At 45.4% G+C, this 17585-nt stretch overlaps 1 pseudogene; it reads right to left on the reverse strand.

The window, feature by feature from the left end:
* Positions 1 to 1854: 1854 nt before the first annotated feature.
* Positions 1855 to 8774, reverse strand: LOC136543568 (F-box/kelch-repeat protein At3g23880-like; annotated as a pseudogene).
* Positions 8775 to 17585: the final 8811 nt, after the last annotated feature.

Below are 17585 nucleotides of genomic sequence, written 5' to 3' on the forward strand. Positions count from 1 at the left end.
GGCGCGAGTCTGGGAGCGAGCGCCTAGCGCATCGGGCTCGCCATACGCGGCACGGGTGGACGGCAGGGGCGCGAGCGGGCGAGGCGCAGGCGAGGACGGGGTCCGTCTCGCGAGCAGAGCGAGCGGGCGGGGGCGGCGGGGGCGAGTGCTGGGTCCGTCCGGACACCCTATAAGGAGCTTTTCCGATATCAAAATGCATAACAAAAAGCTATGTATCTACAAAAGTCAAAACATTTTATAGTTTGGAATGAAAGGAGTACATATTAGTAATATTATAAAATTAATACTAATAATCATTAGACACAAGAATAACTTTTAGATTGTTTTAACCGGTACTATATTCTCTAGAGATAAGGATGTTATCAGATATTTTCGAATACAGGTTTGGAACTGGATAGAGAAAACATAAAATGGACTCCGGTTAATAAGCACGTCTTTTAGCAAAATTTGGCCCTGTTTCTTTTGAACTTATCAGCCGTACCGTTTCAGCGAAATAACAATATTTTTCTTTCACAAGAAATTAGCATGCCGTTTTTCTAGCCAGCCGAACATGGCATTTGTCATGAATCATGAGTCTCTACCAACCAACTAGATTTTTTGGTCTCTGCTGGCAACACGACATCACTTTCAATGTACCGTTGCAGGTTTCATTTCGAGCAGGTTCCGAAGGGGTTAAGCCCTATCAATCAGAGTTGTTTCAGATGGGAAATCAGTTCCAACGTGGAAATCACCACTTGTTCGCTTGAACTTATCAGCTTAACTTATAGTGTTTTTCTTTCATAACAAATCAGCAAATAGTACTTTTCAACCTGACTTTTCAGCCGCATGTTTTCCAACGTATGGGAAACCATTTGCCACTATTAACAACTTAGTTGACTACAATTGCACTTTGGTCAGAACTCTGTGTACACCAAAAAATATTCAACGAGTAAATGTTGAGCATTCTACTCCCCCAGTTTTATTTTACATGTCACATTAGGTTTGTCCCAAGTCAAACATTACGAATTTTGATCATCCATTTTGAAAAATCCTTACAGCTTTACAACATATGGATTATATATTATGAAAGTGTTCTTGATAGTGAATCTAAAAACATAAATCTTATTATATCATAAACCTATATAATTTTTAGAAAATCGATGATCAAAGCTAAAAATGTTTGACTTAGGACAAACTTAATATGACATGTAAATAAAAACAGATGGAGTAACATAGAAGAGTGGAAACAAAATGCCAAAGCCAAACATAAAAAATGGCAGTTGCTACAAACAACGGAAAGAGGTGGGTTCCCTGTTCTGAAGCTTTCAAGAAAAGCAGCGACTTCATCAAAACAACTCTATTACTTACTATGCAATCAAACTATTAGGATGGATTACGGATTATAACATCCAAATGTCCTCAATCCTCATGCATACATTTGAGTCAAGTAACAGATTCCATTATGCCTTATGTGCTTTGTAGCAGACTTTCTAAGCCTCGCAGAACAGTAAACATTACACCTACTCAATCCAGCAGAATATATGAAACATGGGGTAAAAGGCCAACATTAGAAGGAAAAAGTTCTTTGGCCATACATCACCAACTGACATACTGAAACTGAAAAGGGGATGTGCATAGTCTCTATCACCCTTGATAACAATAATCAGAAACACTACTAACATCTCAAGAGGAAGCAGCTTCAAAGGCTAAACCTTACTCCCTGATAGACATCAGTACTGGTATATCACTTCCTTCCAACCAGTAAATGAGAAGTAGCTATAATGTAAACAGGAAAGAACACATTTATTCATACAGATGCATCTGGGGGAAAAGCGAGAAATAAAGATTATATAAGAATACTCACGTCATTAGTTCTCAACACTTCAAGCTCAACAGGTTTCCTGTATACAAACTAATTGAAGAGCAGTGCTCCAGCTCCACAACATTTGTGAAAGTGTTCGTTCTTGGGTTATAAATCTGTAGTAATTCCTTGTCTTCTATATATATGACTACCCTCTGGTCATCTAGGACCAACAAAGGATGCACATAGGAAAGCATGTCATATTGTTCAAATGTTATGCTATACCGCTTCACCCAGTCACCCTTTGCAATGTCTATCGAAATCCATATGTCCATACTAGGGACTAGGCCATACAAGCACACAACAGCCAAAGAGCCATTCAGGTCAGACAAGGTAAGCCAACCAGGAAGCACCTGAAAAGCATTACCAAGAAAGCTGATATTGGGTCCCAAGATAGTCCCCCATTCCTGTCTCAAGGTCAAATGTAATTATCATGTCTTCCCTGTTAACTCTCCTAGAGAAGGTCAGCTCATAAAAGGCATCCCAAGACAAAAGGTAGGCAACCCCATCAATGACCACATGAGTCCACCTATTGGCTGCAACCCTCCGTGGAGGGGCCTGATTTTCCCTCCAAATTGCATGGCCGCCATTGTTGAGCGTGAAGACCTCAATCAGCTGATGAATAGGCCTACCTGAACCAATCTTATCAAACCTTCCAAGCACCTTGTGCTCGCCTTTGCTAGCACTCTGTCCAAATAAATAAGAGGCACCTTGTCCTTTCCTGTCCGAGAAGTAATACATAGTTCCAGTAGCTGGGTTCAGCAATCTGCTGGTGAAGCTTCCTATATTACTGACATGAACAAGATCTTTGGCCATGCTGACAACCCTGTCGCCATACTTCTTAGGCACCTTCTTAAGGCTGTGGCCGGATAGACCCATGATTTCCACAAGTCTGTCATTTTTCTCGTTATCGCTATAGGCAGCAATGAGAAGCGGCCCCGGGGGCGTGTGGCGTGGGCCGCGGCGAACTGCGGATATGAGAGGAAGGCCCGCCACGGCCGGCACACGGCGCGCAGGCGGCAGAGATCCTTGGCCGGGAGGTGCAGCAGGATCTCGTAAATAGTGTCCAGTGGAAGAGTGCCATAGTATTGGACTTTTCATTATGTAGTTATTTTTATTATTTATGGTCATAATATTCAGTTTAATATTGCGGACGTAGTGAAATATGATCACGTGCTGCAAACAAAACCTAACGAAGTAGGACATTATATAATTCAATACACAAAACATATAAAATGACATGTGAGAACATGTACCGAACTAGGGTACAGAGGTCCTGAACTAAACCTAACATGCCTTAGATAATTGAAGCGAACAACAAGTATAAGAAATGTCATGTGAGAACATGTACCAAACAAGGATACATAGTTCCTTCGATTAAACCTAACATGCCTTAGAGAATTAAACCAAACAACAAACACATGGATGTGCCATATGAATAAGTTAGGGTTGTCATAGTAGTGTGACTACATAGCAAATTATGTTGCACCTTCTCCGCAGTAGCCTCCCATTGTTGTTGGTGGTGGTGGCGGGGTGACGGCGGAGGCTCCTTGTTCTTGTGATTATGGCAGGTGTAATATGGATCATTGCAGAGTGCCTCCTGTGAACCGGCACCATTGTTGTTGTTGTCCTATTCGTCGTCCTTGTAACCGCTGCTAACTTTCCTTTCTAGAACGAAGATACGGTCCTGCAGGTAATAGATGTACTCCGCATGCGGATAAATAGGTCGATGATCGACCCACCTAGTGAACCCACAGTTTTCTTCAGCCAAGGAAGACTGCAATAGGTATGTCATGTAAGTTGTATAGAAGAGGAACATATTAAAGAAACAAATAGTAATAGCAATTACCCATGCTTGCGGGCATTTGAAGAAATGATGACCTCCATCTATTCCCTCGGTGAACATCTGCACTAGGCAGTCCTCATCATGCATGCATTTAGGCCACTCTTCTTTTTGTTCATCGTATCCTTTCAGTGGTGCCTTTTTGGTGAAATCACTTTTGCTCTTAATTGAAAACCTCTCATAAAGAGCTTCCTCAAAGAAATCGGGACTAAGAGAACCCTCCCACACAATGGTAGTTCCCTTCCCCTTTTCTCTCCCTTTGAACGACCCTCCAGACATTGGTACTGCAACGAAAGAAAAATACTAGTTGGGAAGTAAGTAGCAATGCATCCAACATTGCGTATATATAGGCAGAGACATGTTTAGTTTCTGTTTCAATGTATTATAACTGGTCACAAGAAGCCTAATTAGTTTCACTGAAGAGCCTATTTCAATGGACACTGAAAAACCTAGATTCATTTCCTGAAAAGTCTATTCGTCGTTGACATGATAAACCACTGAAAAGCCTAAATGCTATAGGTGTACTATGTAAGTAAAGTGATAAATCGCTGCTGTCATCGTACTCCTCGTCCTTGTAACTGAAAAGTCTATTTTTATTATCTGAAAAGTCTAGATTCGTTCACTATTACTGAAAAGCCTAAATTCATCTGCAAAGCGTATGTACGATACGATTGGATTATACACGTTCTAATGAATTTACATTAAATCTGTGTACTATATTTATGCCTTTTTAGCAGTATAGTATAATTAATGATTCACAGAAAAAATTCGCAAGAGTTTTTCTTATTTTAGGAGCATCTACGGTTACAAACAGAGACATCATTATATAATCCAAACATTTAATGTCCAAATAGCACAATACAACAACAACGAACATCACAATCAACATAACATATCCTGCATAGTCTAAATAGTCCACAATATCCATATAGTCCCAAATAGTTATAGGAAACTAACTACAAAGTCTATAATAGTACATAATAACATCTACCATAAACCCTCACTGCCTCCTAGTCTTACCCTTATCCTTGTGACCAAGAGCGCTGATGCCTGGAGTGTAAGGGTCAGGTGAACGGTGTTGCCTAGTGCCTGAAGGCTGTAGGCTGAGTCGAGGGAGCATCCTAGAGCTGAGACGGGCCAAGCTCCTCGTGCCTCTGGTCCACCTCGTCATCGTCGTCGTCCTCGTCCTCGTACGCAATGCCTATGGATCCTGTAGGTGCTTGGCTAGAGGAACCTAAGCCTCCTCTACCTGCGAAAGAAACGTGCACGTCTTGCGTCGTGGCTATCCTATAACCACAACGAGCAGCCGCACGGCGTAGCTGATGTGACAGTCTCTGTTGTACAAAATTATGTTAACCGAAAGAATTTAACGTATTAATAATATGTTTGAAAGAATATTATGAATCTTACGTCTAGGAAGCGCTCAATGTCTTCATCGGAGCATTTGAGGGTATTGCCCTGCAACAAAGTTTTCAGTAATAATACTTCTCAACAGATAGCAACAAGTTTTGTTTCTTTTGTAGAAGAAAAATTCACTAAACAACTACTAGGACTAAACCCATCCCAATTTGTACCGTCACCTATAGGTCATCACAATATCCATTTGGTCATGCATCAAACTCCATCCAGTCCTCTTTTAAAGGCATGATTATGTTGCATGATTAAATTAATTATAAGGATGCTACGACTCGAAGGTGTCACAAACTAAAATAGATACCTCTAATGCATAATATATTGGTATGCAACTTAACATAGAAAAATAAAGCAATTGACTTACCACTCTGTTCAAGATTGGTCCTACCTCCACCTGCCTTCTTGCATGAGTAGATTGGTCGTACGCCGTGTCTTCATCGTCGGAGGACTCGATGTCGGCGTAGTCATTTTCTGTCCATTGTAGCCTCAGCCTACAACATGTCGCACATTGGTACCAAGCTTAGTAGCACCTGAACTCACAGTTCGTGTGTGGCTCATTGTTCTCATCCACGTTGTCGTGCAACAGCTCCCATTGTTCAATGTAGTACTGGTGGTGCTTCTCCCAATCAAAAATCTTTTTGTTCTTCTGACGATCCAACCTGCATGTATGTCATCATTACTTCAATCCATGTACACGCCACCATATTAATGGAAATAGACCATCATGAGACAATTGAAATAGCAAAACACTTACTTGTGTAAGTCAACGTCAGTCGAGAATGGAGCCGTTGGCCAAAGCTGTCTCACTCCAAATTGGCGTGCAACTCTATCTGGCAGGTGAAACTCGACAGCATAGAAATAGATTAGAGGGCACCTCATCCTATATAAGTCATCGTCGCACCCACACATGTTGCTCAACTAAAAAGAAAGTGCCTCCTCTCCATCGTATGGCTCCCACGACACCTGCAACATGTCCAAACAAGATGTTAGATGCTATACTAAACCATTTCAAACCAGCATGGGAAATAAAATTTGCTTACACTAGATGCCGTGAGCGTGTCTAGCTCGTTCGTGAACTCAATGTACGCCCGTTGTAACCTCACGTGTGGAACCCTAACCTGGTCCCAAAGGTACACCCATGTCGGCTGCCGACATGGAGGCTGACTTGGGAACCACCTATGATGAGCCAAAACCTCAGGACGGTTAACTGGTAGACGAGCCCACATCCACAACTAGGGCAGGTACACGCATCCACCAAGTGATGCTATGGACGAAGTCCGACGACATGCCTCGTAAAGCTACCGATAAAGAAAACCCAACACTGCAGAGCCCTAGCTGGACTGACCCGCCTGGTCTTAGTCACTGAGGCAGTGGACCCACATCCACTACGCAGTGTCACCTATGGTGTCGGGGAAGAGAACACATGCAAATAGGTATAGGATCCACGCCCTACAGTAGTACCCAATTGTCTCCTCATCTGCCTCCTCGGGGCACTATGCGAACTCTTACCGGAGCTAGGAGATTAGAACTCCAGAAGCACGAGTCCCTTGCTCACCAACCTCATGCCCAAGGAAGGCCTCTACTTGTGCTTTCTAACCTTCTGACTTGCACTGCCCAGTCACTGCGTTGCCATGAATCCTCAAACCTATCATCTTCTGACAGTCCTGGAACGTGACTGTCATCTCTCCGAAAGGCAAGTGAAAGTTGTGAGTCTCTAGCCGCCACCTACATTTTAGACAAAGCAAGATTACATGTCAAAAAGGCAAGTGCATGAACAAATGGCCATCAATGGAGGCAATAATTGAAGATAATACATGTCAATAGATCAAAGTTAACCTTCACACCATCCTTCCAGAGTAGATTCTTGGCAAAGGTGCCGAGTACACCAATGATGGTGCAAAGGTGCATACCCCTCTATCTACTCTCGCACGGCATTAAGTATGCCCTGGTGCCTATCAGATATGATGCCAACCTCCCTGCCAGGCCTAACCACATGTATCCGGACTAGCCTCAAGAACCATCCCCAATTGTCATTGTTCTCCTTCTCAACCAAAGCAAATGCTAAAGGAACCAACTTGTTGTTCGCGTCACAGGATATGGCTATAAGAAGTGTGCCCTGGTATTTGCCAATCAAGAACATACCATCAATGGAGAAGACGGGACGACAGTGCCTAAAGGCCTCGACACACTGAGGGAAGCACCAGAAAGCACAGAAGAATATCTGCCTCCCATCCTTCCATGCATTTGGTTTTGTGATATACTCATAATGCATGCCTGGATTCACCACTTTGATTGCATTGAAAAGTACCAATAGCTGCTCATACCCATTCTCCTAGTCCCCATATATCATCTTCCACGCTCGCTGCTTAGCCTACCAAGCTTTACCATAAGTTATCACATAACCTTCATACAACGCCTCAACAGTCTTGATAATTGTCCGAACCTTCATGTTGGGTTCTCCCTGCAATATTCCCATCAGCCGCTTGGCAATGAGGGTAGATGTCAACTGCCGATGCTTCAGTGTCAGCACATGGTCAGCATAATTATGTGGCCCGACAACTTTTGTGATCTTCCACTTTCCGGTGACCTTTTGCTTCCTTGCACAAACCCTCCATGAGCAGCGTTTCTTGTCACACACAATTGTGTAACGGTGCTCCGCATATGAATGCAAGACCTTATAAGGTCTCTTTCGTATCACTGTAAATACCTGCAACCACCTCTTCAATGCAGGGAGATCCTTGAATACCCTCCCATTCTCAATTACCATGTTAGGACTGGCCTCAGGAGCTTCTAGGAGCTCATCATCATGTCCTTCTGCACATGCCTGATCGGAATGAGCAAGATCGCTAAACTCGTGAACTCTTGGATCACAACGACCGGGAAAGATACGCCTAAGCATCTCAACATCACTCTCTGTCAGCTGTCTAACAGGACGACCATCATCAGAATCAAGAGCCCTTGCCATCTCATATGGCTCCGAATCATTCATAATTTCAACACTATTGGAGTCACGGAATCCATCTCCACAGAGCACTTGCGCAGCAATAGTGGGCACATCCACATTATCAGGAATGTCTACTGCAACATAAGTAAAAAAATGAGGAAAGAATGAAAAATTGGATGTAAGGAATGGTGTAAGCTCCCAATAACCATGCGGATAAGACACTTACTCAGATGATTCTATGTCAAAGGGTTCTCATGAGGAGGATCTACCACAACATCATGAGTCTAACAAGCATCTCCAACTAGCATATTGCGGGCAGATTCAGCATCGGGAACCGTAGGTGCAACCTCCACATCCATATCAGGTTCCGGGACGGGAGGGTCAAAGTGTGCCTACTGACCCATTGGTGGGGAAAACCCATGAGGGATGGGATCAACTAACACCCGACGCACAACCACGTCCAAACTTTGGAACTAGCACTTCATAGCTGATCTCACATAGTTCTCCCACTGGTCTGCACACCCAATTGGAATCATCTTCCTAAGGATGTTGGGAGGGGAACCTAGGTGAAGTACACCCTCCACTGCGATGCCATCATCATCATCAGTTCCATGGCAATGTAGCTCCTCCCGAGCCCTTCCCACCAACTCACTATACGATGGCTTCTCATTGAATAACACAGGTACGCTTTGCATCTCAACAAACTCAACATATCCATAGCGATCTTTTTCCATGGTGCCTCCATGATATATGCTCACTAGATTGTCGATCTAGTAGTTCAAATAAAAATTAAAATATAGTTCGTTTAGTCCAAAGTAGCTGCTATATAGTACCTCTCTAATAGATACTAACCAAGTACACCCTAAATAATTATGTCACTAGCTATCTAATAACTATATCTATGTACCTGTGTCATTAGCTATCTAACTATATTTATCTAACTATATCTATCTAACTAACTAAATCAATTACCTGCATCATCAAATTTACTAGAAACTACCAAATAATCAAAGTAGCACTACAATTCAAGTTAACTAAGTACCTACATTGCATATTCAAAAATTTTACCTGTCCAAGTCAATGCAACGATGCGACGCGGACGCGAAGGACGGGATCACCGGCGAGGTCGCGGCGCGCCGGGAGCCGGGGCCGTGTCGCGGCCGGGGTCGCCGGAGGGAGCGCCTATGCGCGCGGTGGACGCGGCGAGCCAAGACGGACGAGGCGGCGTGGGTTCGGGGAGTGGTAGAGAGAGAAGAAGAGAGAAAGGAAGGGAGGGCCCATACGTAAGACAGGGCTTGACGCCAATAACCACGGCGTCAAGCTCGACGTCAAGATCTACGGCGTCAAACTGGCTGCTAAGTCACCGCCACATCCGCGTCGAGCCTAAGACCTAGGCGCCAAAATCTATGGCGCCGAGACGTATAAGCTCGGCGCCACCAACGATGACGCCGAGCTAAGGGTCCAGATTTTGAAATCATACCTTCAGAGGCATATTCGTAAAAAAAAATTCAAAAAAAAGACCAAAAAACAAAAAATTCGGGAGAGTGGGAGCAGAGCTCTCAAGGGAAAGTATGCCTGCTGATAAGTGGGCCGTGATGGGCATTCCGCTAACCGTCTGTCCCATAGGAGAGGTCATGCTGGGCCCTCTTTTTACTTTCTGTTCCGTAAGCCCAGCGTTACTTCTACGCGTGTTGCTTTCAAGCATTCTGGAGTCTATCACTAGAGAAACAAAACTGCTTTTATACGATGGTACCGAGGGGACGGCGGTGGTGGTTGGGACTTGGGAGTGGCACGGGAAAAGAGAGAGCACGCATGTAGGGTGGCAAGGGCGTCATGTGGATGGCATGGAGCATGACCACGGGTCGTCAGGGTGGGAGCAATTGTTACCTTTGTCCGATTACGCTTAGCTGAATTATCCTTACTTACAATTACACATCTTCGGAGGTACCAAAGAAAAACTTTATTTTTAATGGTTCTTTTAAAATCAAAATACTCTCGTTAGAGCATCTTTAAAAATATATATATTTTTAAAAAAAATCACTTTCTAAATCATTATTTGAACAACTTAAAATTCACTATTTATATCTTTTCACCCTCTAACAACTTATTTATATCTTTTGCACACTCTAGAGGGCTAGAGCTACTCTTCATCTTTAGCTAGTGAAAAATCTGGAATGGAGATGATGACTATAATTGGATATATAATTAGAGAAACTGTTGGGGTGTATTTTTCTAACAAAATCTCTATTCCTATCATTAGGAAGAATATAAAAAGACTTTTAGAGTTGCTCTTAATATTTGGAACATCTATCCAAATCAGCGCTTGGTAGTTTGAATATTTTACCGAGAAAATTCCATTTGAAATTTGAAATTCTCATATATCCTTGTCAAGGATGCGCTGGCCTTGACTTTGGCACGAGTCCTCGTCCTTCAGCATGTTCAGTTGACTGGTTCGTATCGTTGCTGGTTCGTGAAGAAATACTGCTGGCTAATTTGTGTGAGAGAAAAATACTGTTCCGGCTGGAAATTTACGATCGTTTACGACAAGCCACAGCCAAATGATCTGTAGTGCTGGCCTGCTGGCCGCCCGGCCCAATAACCGGCTCTAATTTCAGAAAAGGCCGGAAGCCCAACTGAAGTCCGCTCCGATCACTAGTCGGAATCGAGTCCGACTGGCCAACCAGCAAAACTACTTGTCTATCTATTTAAACGATTCGTTCGCGCGCGTGCAGAGCCCCCGCGCCAGTTGCAGCCGATCTGCTTTCAGAGATGCCGTCACCCGTAGGCCGTCGGAAGAAACCAGCCGAGCTCTCTGCTCGTGATGTCGCCCTCCCCAACGAGAACGACGACGGCCTGCTGCCGACGGACGTGTTGTACGAGGTCCTGCTCCGCCTCCCGGCCAAGGAGCTCTACCACCTCCGCCTGGTCTGCCGAGCATGGCGGTCGCTCACCTCCGACCCGGGGTTCGCTGGTCCACGCTTCCCGCCACCCGCCGCTCGTCGCCGGCATCTGGAACAGCACCGAGGTCCACCTTTTCGACTTGACCTGCTGTAACAATATCGCCGGGCGGTTACATGTGCCGCAACCCGTGTACGATCTGAGCACAGCACAGCTCGGCCTGCTCTGCGTCTCACCGATAGATAGATTGCTCAGCTATGTGCTCGATCCAGCTGTCGCCGGCGAAGTGGTCGCCACCTTGCCTGACGCCGCCGCCTGCGACTTCCAGGACGACAGCTCGTTCTAGTCAGTGCTCGGGATGATCCCAGCCCAAGCGTCGTTCAGATGGTCGTCCCCATCACTACTCGGCCACGTTCCCTCCACCGGAGAGTACAAGGCGCTCCGGACCAACGGTTACTGCACGGGCCGGGATGGCGGATTATTCGGCCAAGAGCGCATCACGCAGACGTGCAACGTCATAACCTTTGGCCAGCGCCGCCGCTGCCACCTCCGGTGGCGGTGGAAAAATAAGGTGGGGAGCAGTGCCGGCCCTAAGGGGTGGGCAGGAGGGGCGACGGCCGAGGGCCCTCGCGGGATGGGGGTTCAAGCCCAAGTATAAAATACTCCATACCCTCTAGCAATAGTCCATTAGAATTTAAGATTAATGAGAAGATGCAGCGGCCCATCAGCAAAAGGAGTCATCAGCCTCTTTCTTTCCTGGAGGCAAGGAGCCGAGCCGCCAACACCCGCACACGCGCACATAGCGATCGCGAGTCGCGACTTCCGGACTTCTGGCGAGACGGGAGACTGCGAGAGACACAGCGCCGATCACCAGTTCACCACGCGATCACCAAGACACTGATGCTCGAGTTCCAGTCTTCCAGAAGCCAGACGACGGCGTTCCAGACGACGGCGATGACCAGGCAGCTGAAGCAGGGCTCGATGAAGACGACGACATATGATCTTGGTTATTGCCTTCTACCCTTTTTGTGATTTGTGAATCTTGGTTCTGAATAAGTTCATATCCAAATTGTCTAGGCCCTAGGGTTTTTTTCCTTGTTCAATTTTTGTCTAGTACTTTGTACTCGTATAGTTATGTTTTTCTTGTAATTTAGGTCATGTGTTAGAATTTTAGAATGTTACCTAAGAAACATTTGTCGAGAGGAGCCATCGCGACAAGTTCGTCAGAGGGCTCTCAAAATTCTAGGACCGGCACTGGTGGGGAGCACGGCCATGCCCGCTGGTGGACCGCCACTCGTGTTTGAGGGATAGAGTGGTCGTGGACGGAGTTGCCTACTTCTTGAGGCGACCATCCTACTACTCCTACCATGACAGGAAGTACTCCGATGGCATCGAGCCGGATGCCATTTTTGCTTTCGATCTAGCGACAGAGGAGTGGAGGCCCAAAATACTTCGCGGACCACTGAGCAGTAATAATTCGGACAGTGAGCTCAAGTTCAGTCGAAAGAGGGACAGCCTCCAGTTATTTGTATTGGATGGCTGCTTGGTCACAGCACATCACAAAAACAGATCAGATTGCTCAATGGATCTATGGTTTCTAGCGGACATGGACATCGACAAAGGGATCTAGACGAAAAGATGTTCGATTGATTGCAAGGAACATGCGGCATTATAGGCCTCCATGTCCACTGCATGTTTTGGACGACGGAAGGTTAGTTATCTGGGGAGCCGAACAGGAAAGGGTCCTGGGAGTCTACGATCCAAGAACAAACACGTACGCTAAGCTAGATAGTATGGAAGATTATGGTTCCGTGCGCATGTATCTAGGAAGCCTTTTATGTTCATCAGGCCTTCAGAGCTGAGGCCTTTGGCTTCGCCTTCGTCGTCGTCCAACGACCAACATCATAGATCTGCTACTGCTACACGGCCTCCCATATATCGCACATGCATGTTGTCATATTTAGTAGTCATTTTTAAATTATTTTGGTTTGATCATGGAATCGAATGCCATATCATATCACAGTGACTATGGTACTATGTATACACGTGGCACACGTCCGACAAATTTTATTATAATCATCGTGTATACTATATATGTAACCATTTCTTATACAAACTATGAGTCCATAATCTACATGTCCATCCAACAATAATGTACTTTTAAAATTTTTCTGTAGTTCTGCATGGAGCTTCAATCGTTTTTTCTTCTTCTTCTGTCTCAGCGTGTTGGGCGACGACGCCGACACGCAGACACCGCCGCGCGCGAACCGGCGCACTTCGCACTCCTCCAGTCTTCCGTTCTGCCCGATCAACGCCATGCCGCTCCTCCCCGGCCAGCCCTTTCGCTGGCTCACCTCCTCCCCAGCTCAACGGCTCCATCCCTTGCCACACAGCGTGGTTCGGGCGGCGTGCAGTGCAGGAAAGCCAGCCGGCACCAGACACTAGCAGTGTAGCCACTTTGCATGCATGTGCAACACTTATAACTCTTGGAAGGCTGAAGCCCTTGCCACAGCTTGGTGCGCCCGTGCGCCAGCAGTCCGAGATCCCCAGGCCCCAGCCTACAAGTCCAGGTTCAATACAGGTGAGGTGAACCTTCGTCCACACGTTAGCAGAGAAAGGTTTTGGAGTTAGCCTAAAGAATGAGAGAGGATATATACCGGTATCAGACGTCATTTGGGATGAAGTAGCACCTGACTCAAAATACCACTCATTAATCATTGTTATGCTGGGGCGGCGTCAGTTCAGTTGTATGACGGTTTTGGTCCCACAAAGGAAAGGCCTGTCACCGGGTTCTAGAGGGCTAGAGGCCCACTGGTGGGGAGGGGAGGCAGCTCACTGTCCCTGAGCAGTGAGCACCTGCAACTTGCAAGCAGCGCGTGGGGAGCGACCGAGCGAGGGACGACAAAGTGGGCTAGGCCACTGTCATCTATTTCGAATTGGGCTGCTGATAGAGAGCCATGGGCCATGATCATACTGAGGCCTGCTTGTACGTCTAGACTTGCATTATGAACAACCAGGAACGAGAACACAGAAGAAGTTACGGCTGCTGCTTCTTCTCCGATTCACCACTCCTGTAACCCTAAATCTTCCTATGCAATGAGCTCATTCAACAACACTCGTTGAAAATTGCAACAAATCCAAGCCACTTCACCACCATGGCTCAAGGTGATCATATTAGTGTACCTATGGATTAAGCACCTGTGTTTCTCATATCAAACACACATATTAGTCCACTCAATTACCAAAACGGTATTTCACATGACCTTACTGGTTCATCGATCGCAGCCTCGCTTGTTCTTCACAGTTGCCTTGGTCCATTGGTGCCAAGCCCTCTACTCGTGCTTCACCGCCTCAACAGTCCATCGCACCCGAGCCTCTAGCTTGCCCTTGATCTTCTCCACCTAGCTATATGACACTATGTCATGTCCCATATGAAATATGAGCTCCTTCAACTCTACTAGTTGAGAATTTACAACATGCCACTATAATTAGAAAAAGGTAAAGAAAGCATAAAAAAACTATGCCGGTTGAAAAAAACACACACTATGTACTACTACACGCACTACTACAAACAACCATGGCCAAGACGGCTGGCCCAACAACCTCTAATTTTCTACCTCTATAAATCAGTGATTTATATAGGCGGTTGTCTAGCCACCTCGAGAAACGGGATTTGTAGAGGTGGCTAACAATAGCCGCCTCTATAAATCTATGTTGAGAGAAGGTTGGGCACCATAGTCGCCTCTACAAATAAATTTTACAAAGGAGACTGTTGTTTCAAGCTGCCTCTGGAAAATTTTCCTACCAAGAATTCAAATTGAATATTTGTGATTTCCGTGCGCACATATATTTATATATACACAAAACAAACAATATATATCATTGCATCAATATGTCACCTAACTTAATTGTAAACATGTATATACATATACATACACACACAAGTACACATGTTCAAACTTTGGAACATACGCCACATGAGTATTAGTAATGTTACATCGCATCCATGCACAATGTTTTCAATGACTATGCTAAAATCTTTCCAGTCCTGAAGGTGTCTACAACTTTTTTTTGGCCTCCTATCAGTAGGTCGTCATCTTCCATTTCTTTGTTCACAATATTTATTAACTCCTTAGGCCATTGCAAGAAACATAATCCAAAATGATTGTTTGTATATAACATTTATATTCCTTCCAACTAATATGACGAAGTAAAGCATGCAGTTACTTAGCCCCGCGGGGTGTCTCTGTATCTCCCAGTTACCTTTCATTTACGCGCAAACATAATATCCACAGTGTCAACTTCCGCTATGTTTCTTGTGACACTACATTGATGCATCATGTTTTGTATATGAAAATACAATATACTTTGGCAGGAACATAATGCATCCAAAATAACTTAGTATATGGAGACTTACGAGCCATCTTGTTTTGATATATAATTCCTCCTTTCGTTGAGGATTATTTTTCCCATTAAGTATATTGATATAGTGCCGGTATGACCTGTTCGAATGTACGTATTGGACGAACCAATAGTTAGTATTCAAAACTGATCTACGCAGTTATATATTAATAACTTTTGTTAATGAGGATGATTACTAACTGATCTTTGTGAAAATATATGACACCAAATAACTTATCTTCGTAATTATTAATAACTTTATAGGAAAGGATAATAACACCTATAACACCAAATAAATATATTTTGAAAATATATTTGATGATGTATCTAGTGATACTAATTTAATGTCATAAATATTGGTGCTCTTTTCTATAAAGTTGGTCAAACATAAAAAAGTTTGACTTAGGACAACTATGTAGAAGTTGATTTAATTTGAGACAAAGAAAGTACTTAGAACTAGCTCACAAGTCACATTGGCGGTGCCCTCTGACGATTAGCTCGTTTGCTATCTGCCTAAAGCTCTTCATGCAGTTTGAATATGGTGCAGAAAGACCCACTCCTTGCTTGGTTCCTCAACAAGTCCATGCATCGGTCCAACTTATCAACATCATCTATCATTTTATGAAAAAGGTGTCACACACCAGCGCGAATGAAGTACACGAGAATCGGTCGGCACTCGGCAGTGTCGTGCCCCCAAGCACTTGGTGTACCTGAGGAAGACAAGTCTTACTAATTCGTGTTCAACTCTGAACTGGGCATGAGCGAGAAGGGTTGAAATGACATGGTTCACTAGTTACTAAATGCATGAGAAGGGTTACCCTTGTCTTTCAAATGACTTCTTTACCATGGGGTTATATATATTAGGAGGAAACTGCATGCTAATTGTTACATTATTCAATGAACAAAGCGAAATGCAATACTGCTACCTTTGTGAGGGCAAAATTAAAAGCCATCGACTCTACAAGTAGAGACCGTTGCGCTCAGTCACTCAACCCTTTGAAATGATGACTTTAAAAGAGGAAAAAGAAAAGAAAGAGATGTACTGTACGAATAAAGTACATTATGCTACTTTATATTACTAATAAAACGAGCTAATGTCAACTGCCAAAGCGGAGTACGGACTGTTAGATTGATTTGGCCCAACGGCCAATTGTGCTCTTGATCCGCGCCCTGATCGGGGTTGCCCAGCCGTTCTCCTGGCTGATGCCCCCCCCGTCGCGCAACGCTATAAAGAGGAAGATGGGGGCCGGGGCGCAAGGTACGAGATTCATCGCAGCCGCCAGCGCCCCACAATGTCCTATCCCTAGTCCGATCGTAAGGGTGCGCTATGAGCGACGGGAAGCTCCACCGCCTTCACCGCTGCCTCCAGACCGCGCCTGCACTCCTGCCTTCTTCGAGACCCTAGAGGGCGCGTCAAGCTACTGCTACTTCCTCGCCGGCGCCATGGCCGTGACTTCACTGGGCGAGGTATATCATCAAGTTCCATATCTAAGTTAAGTCATTACCTGCTAGATCTGTACCTAGAGGTCCTACAAATTCTATCAATGGTATCAGAGCCAGGTTTCTAGTGTAGATCTAGATCAGGTAGAAAAGAGAAAAGAAATTAGAAGAAGCTGAGAGATTTCCAAGTTTTTTCCAAACCCTAACCCTAGATCGCAAGAACAGAAAGGACGGAGAGGGGAGGATCCTAACTGGGTATACTCGCCGCCATCACCATCACCGTCGTGTGGGAAGAAGTCCCACCACTGCCGACCGCCTGATGGTGCCACGCGGGAAGTCGTGCCAAGCCGGCGCACGGGCCGGAGCTTAGGGCACTGCCACGCGGCCGCTCGACGGCGGCGCACCCACCCTCAGGGGAGCACGCGCGCCAGCTAGAGGCCTCGCAGCGGCACCGTCATCTGCCAGCCGTCACCACCGCCAGTCGTCGTCTGGACGCCGCGTGGGAAGGGGGTGCGTGGTCTTGCCATAGGCGTGTTTTCCACCTCGGCCCATAGGGCACCACCGGGGAGCCGCTCGACTACGCCGCGCGTGGCTCCGGCCGCACGCGTGCGCCGGCGAGGGGTACCACGGCGGCGCCACCATTGCGAGTTTCCACTACAAAAAATACCCTTATACATGACGATTTACTTTTGTCACAGACAAGCGAAAATGTGTCACAATTCACTCACAATGACGATCACGAAAAACATCATGTATCCCGCGTCATACATTTGTTAGACTGAATTGAGCCGTCCCAAATTAGCATT

Source organism: Miscanthus floridulus, chromosome 3, assembly GCF_019320115.1.
Source record: "Miscanthus floridulus cultivar M001 chromosome 3, ASM1932011v1, whole genome shotgun sequence".
NCBI lineage: Eukaryota > Viridiplantae > Streptophyta > Magnoliopsida > Poales > Poaceae > Miscanthus > Miscanthus floridulus.